Here is a 5,776-nt window from a genome sequence, read left to right on the forward strand (position 1 = left end):
CACTGGGTTCTCTTTTGGGTTTAAACAACAGATATTTATTTCTCTTCTTTCATATTAAAAGATAGCACTTTTTTTGGGTAATATTGGGTTCTTACTTGAAAGGGTTATTTCTATTGAAATGATGGCTCACATTTCCCTTTTCACAGGACACCTTCCGAGAACTTGAAACCAACATAAAGAGGAAATGAAATCTCCCTAATTCCTTCTCTAAATGTGTCCTTGTTTTCAAACCCATCATGAGTGAAAGGACACTTACCACCAAAAATTTGTCACAACATGGCGAAAGGTGCAACACTGTACCTTGGCTTTTGACTCGGCCACCAAAACAAATTTACATGTAATAAGCCTGTTTGACTTCACTGTCAACCTTTCTGTTTTTTTTGTCTTGCATTATTTATTGTGGTGAAATATATGTAATAAAAATATGTCCTTTCAAAAAATAAAAAAAATATATATATAAAAAAATAAAAAGAGCAAAAAAATAAATATGCCCTTGTAACCACTTTGGGTGAACAGGTCCGTGGGATTAAGTATATGCCCTCTGCCCTGTGACCAACAGCACTGCCCACCTGCAGACCTCCCTCTGCCCCTGCTGAAGCTCCCCCCCCTGGGGGGGGGCAGCAGCCCTTTAAAAGCTTGATTCTGCATTCGGTGCAGGGTCACCTGTAACAGCAGGTGTCAAGTGGACAGTCGATGAGCACACTGTCCTCGTCCAACCTGCTGATGAAATATGAGTGTGGGAAGTCAAGGTTATGATCCTTTAATATGTTGCTAGAGAATCCACCCTTCCCTGTGACAACCTGTAACCCAGCCCTCCAGAGCCCGTGGACACCTGGCTACCTTTGAACTATTCAAGGCATCTTTCTGTTCATAGAGCTCTGCTGTGTCACAAGAATATCATGTCTTTGTCAAAGGACTTGCTGAAATCCAGCGAACATCCCCTTGTGGTCTTGATCCCTGAGATCCAACAGCTTCTCCTGATCTAATAGACAAGTAATCTTGCTTTTTTTTTTTTTTTTTTTTAAAGCTGCTTTTAAGTGTCTGCCTTCAGCTCAGATCATGATCCCGGGGTGCTGGGACTGAGACCCGTGTTGGGCTCCCTGCTCAGCGGAGAGCATGTTTCTCCGTCCGCTCCTCCTCTCACTCGTTCTTTCAATCTCTTTCTCTCCCTCCCTCAAATAATAAATAAATACAATCTTTTTATTTTTTTAAAGATGCTTTTGGCAAGACTTCTCTTCATGACTCCATGCTGGCTCTTAATCACTGTCTTTTGCTTACAAACACATCTGCAGGGTCTCTAATTCAGCCTGCTCAGTTGTTTTCATCGGGGAATTAGAGGGGAATCATTTGTGTGTGCTGGAAAATGACAGGTCTGACGTCATCTTCATTACTAGAGACAGGGTCTGGGCCGGACACCTCCTCCAACACTGCCCACTGCCTGCCACTATCTGAGACACGCCCTCCCCTGTCGCTGCCCATCACCCCCTCCGCACCCCGGCACTGCCTGACACCCCCTGGGCCACCTGCAAGACCATTAGGCAACTTGGGACCCTCCCAGATGACACCCTCCCCTGCCATTCTCCTGTGATAGCGTTCCTTCTGAATTTCCTGGGTAGCTCAGATTCACCACCCTTCCGCCAGCTTTATGTGTCCGCTTAGTCTCCCAGAACCTGCCACTTGTCAGACACTGTTGAAAACTTTCAATCCTCCTAGCAATCTTTTGGACTAAGTACTATTTATAACCTTCCTCTTCAGGTGAGGCATTGATGGCGGAAAGACTGAGAACTGCCCAAGAACTGGAACCACATGGGGCTCCAGTGTCCCTGCCCCAGCCTGCGCTCTGCTGGGACTCCCGAACAGACCAGTTCTCTGCTGGCGTTTGTATTCCATGTCTCCTTGTCTCTTCTTAAGGCTTCTGAGATACAGTTTTTAGCCTTCCTGGCAAGCCAAGAATGTGGGCGATGCTGTCACTTAGGTGGATGGGACTTCCTTCAGATGCTCACATGATGGAAACCCCCAGCACTGTGGTCACACAGTAATACGGACGGTGCTTTCCTCTGACCCTTTTGAGGGAGGTCCCTCCTGGCTCCTCTGCCACAAGCTCGTCACTGTAGAATCACACTCAGATCTTTCTGATAGTCAGTTGTCCTCTGGGCAGAGAGTGCCACAACTTGATCTTCTCAATGAAATACTGAGTTTGGAAAGGAATAAAGTGCCAGCAAGGGTCACAAGACCCCAAGGAGAAGCATTCACATCTTTGGTCTAAAATTGTAAGTGCTCCTGATGTAATGCCTGGAGCTGCTCCCATCTGTCTGCCCTACACTTCCACCTCGGACGCAGGCTGGTGGTAGTAAGGGAGATACATCATGGGATTGCTATGGATACAATCTGTAACTCTCAACTCATTTGTAAAGTTGTAGCAACAACTGGGGCATAATCCTTCTCACTATTATTTTTTTTCCCTAGAAATTATTCCCCAGAGAATTTTAACTTACATCAGGTGCATTTTTTCAGCAATTTATTTTTTCTTCAATAAGTTTAAATAGCTGCTTAAGTCAAAAGGCTCTGAAATCCAGTCCCTTTAAGAAGTGATCCCAGTAAAAAGAAGATCAACGTAGATACTTACTGCATAAATGCAACAATCCAGAGAGATTTTTAGTAAGTTAAGAAAATTACTCAAGTTTTAAAAACCTCATAAGTCTTTCAGTCTTGGCTCTGAGAAAGCATGGACTGAAACACAAAGCTTCAGGAAACCAGACACTTCTTGATAATAAGGTATTTCCTGTCTTTATAACATGAGTAGCTTAAATATTTGTTACTCATGTTCGTGCACTCAGAAGCCACCATTAGAATGAATGTGGCCCTTCTGATTTCCTTTATGTGAGATTTGTCATAAATGGATGCTTCCTGAAGAATGTTTACCTGCCTTGGACTTCTCCCAAAAGAGAATTCCTGGAACAGAAGAGATTCTTGTGGAGTAGAGCTTTATGAATCCTGAAACTTGTTAATTGTACTCCCAGCAGCTCGGAGAGTTGAGTGTCACTATGTCCCTTTCAGGATTCAAAAATGAAGGCTAGAGATGCTCGCCCATATGTGGGGATCCTACCAAAGTAGACTTTTCCATCGGCCGGGGGCTCAGAGGGGTTGGTGAGCTCTGGATCACTCTCGCTATACTTTGGGAACATCACGGGTCTCCACCAGACGTGGTCTCTTCCTTCATGCAGCCAGAGGTTTCCATGAATGATCTGTGAGTTCACTTCTTGGATCAGTGATCTATGCTTCTAAACTGCCAGAATGAAAATATTCGTGTGTACCTCATGGATTAACCTCTTTGCCATTCTGGGTTGTTTTATTCCATTTGTCCCTAAAAAGTTGGTTTTCAAGCATCTCAGAAGCAAGTTCTGCCAGATCTTTTGTGGTTTGATTCAGAGAGGGTGAGGCTGACCTCTTCCTCCTGTCCCCAGCCCTCTTAGACACACCAATGTGGGTTTTTTTCTCCCCATAAGAAACTATTTTTAAGAACGGTTTTAGGTTCACAAAAATTTTTGAGCAGGAAGTTCAGAAAGTTCCCCTATACCCCCTGCCTCCACACAGGTGCAGCACCCTCCACGGTCATCATCCCACCCCAGGTGGGTGCCTTTGTTCCCGTCAATGAACCCACTCGTCATTGTCACCCGGAGTTCATCATTATTTATACTGGAGATCCCTCTGGGTGGCGCATCTTCCTCTAGTTTTGAGAAATGCATAATGCCGTGTATCTTATCATATAGAATGCTTTCCCTGTCCTAAAAACCCTCTGTGTTCCGCCTCATTGTTCCTCCTTCCCCCAACCCCTGCAACCACTGGTCTTTTCCTGTCTCCATAGTTTTGCTTCTTCTAGAATGTTGTGTAGTTGGAGTCACACAGTATGCGGCATTTTCAGACTGGCTTTGTTCACGGAGTGACATGGATTCGGTTCCTCCATGTCTTTTCATGGCTTGACAGCTCATTTCTTTCTAGTACTGAATACTTTTCCATTGCCTGGATTTACTGGTTTGCTTGTCCCTTCACCTACCGAAGGACATGGTGGTTGCTTCCAAGTGTGACAGTTATAAATACAACTACTATAAATGCTGTGTGCAAGTTTTTGCATGGACCTAAGTTTTCAGCTCCTCTGGATAAATATCAAGGAGCAGTAGATGTGGTTTTTAACGCCTAGTGATAAATGTGTGGCTCAGCACTGGGCAGAGTTCCTTTAGAAGTACCCTCCCAGGGTACCGGGGTGGCTCCGTGGGTTAAGCCTCTGCCTTCGGCTCAGGTCATGATCCCAGAGTCCTGGGATCGAGTCCCGCATTGGGCTCTCTGCTCAGCAGGGAGCCTGCTTCTCCCTCCCCCTCTGCCTGCCTGCCTAATTGAGATCTCGGTCTGTCAAATAAATAAATAAAATCTAAAAAAAAAAAAAAAAGATCGGCTTCATCTAATTCCTTAATCCTAGTATCTTCCTGATTTTCCCCCAGTGCAGCCATGGCTTCAGTTTGAAAGTTGGCCAGGAATCTTCAGCGCGTCTCTTCATTCCTCCTTGAATAGTCTCCCACCGCCGACTCCTGAGGCCTCCAGGACTGGGCAAGAAGGAAGCATGAGGGTTGGAGACACAAGCCTGTCTCTCAAGTCTGCTGGTGCCGTCTGCAGCTCTGCATGAGGGCAGACACTCCCTGGCCAGCTCTTTCCCTTGCTGCCACTCTTGTAGGTTTTTCAGGAACGTGCCTCATACCCGCTGTGACTGACACATGCCATGGCTTACCTCTGTGGCTGCTCGAGCCACACCAGCCCTCTCCATGACAGCAAAAGCCCTTTCTTCACAGCCTTGGCCCAACCTCCTTCTGGAGCGTCAGCCCAGAGGGGAGAAGGACACGGATGGGATCCTGCCATCGCTGTCAGGAAGCCACCGCGTGCTCAGGTGAGCCCACGCTTCCAGGGGTATCTCCTGACCTCTTCAGTGGGGACAGCCACAGGTTCTATCTTATGCTGTCCCCTCCTCGGCTGCCCTGAGAATGACGTGAAGTGGCCTGCAGATGTCCTGGCCACAGCAGCTGGCTCACGTGGCATCTAGTGGAAAGACAGCAAGGTCAAGATGGCTAAGGATATGGCCCACACAGCTGGGTCCCTGGGTGTGGCTGCCACTTCCTGATTATACACCTTGGACAAGTTACATGAGAGTTGATCTCTCTGTGCCTCAGTTTCCCATCTGCACACGGAGACCACAGCAGTACCACCGGGACCTGGATGTTATGTGTTGACATTTAGTACCAGGATGCCCTCAGAATTCTCCCCTCCTCCCTAGGGACGAAGCCTGGAGAGTCCCTCTCTGCCTGCTCTGCCCGGGGGTTCCTGTTAGATTCTACCCCGGAGAGGCTGTCCCGGGGCTGTTCGGAGCCAAACGGGGGCCCCAGCCAGGGCAGCTGCATCCGGCATGGAGGCCGGTCAGTGGCCGCCACTCATCCCTCCGTGAATTAGGCACTTCACTGCGGCAGGCACGTGAGAACTCCCCACCGTCCTGGCCAAGCCCCACCGGCTCCTGGCCTCCCGGGGCTGCTGGGACGATGAAGTGACCCTGCACGCAGCAGCGCTAGACACAGCTCTGGGTACAGTCAGTGCCTGGTACACGCCAGCGGCAAGGATCTACCCGTTAGGGTCCTCAGATCCGCTGGTCAGTCCATGCATGACACTCCACCACAGCTTCACACCCACTGGTGGGGGAGGTGTCAAAGCAGCGCAGCCTCCCCAAGGTCTGGACAGA

This window comes from Lontra canadensis, unplaced genomic scaffold, assembly GCF_010015895.1.
Source record: "Lontra canadensis isolate GAN:19392208 unplaced genomic scaffold, GSC_riverotter_1.0 scaffold29, whole genome shotgun sequence".
NCBI lineage: Eukaryota > Metazoa > Chordata > Mammalia > Carnivora > Mustelidae > Lontra > Lontra canadensis.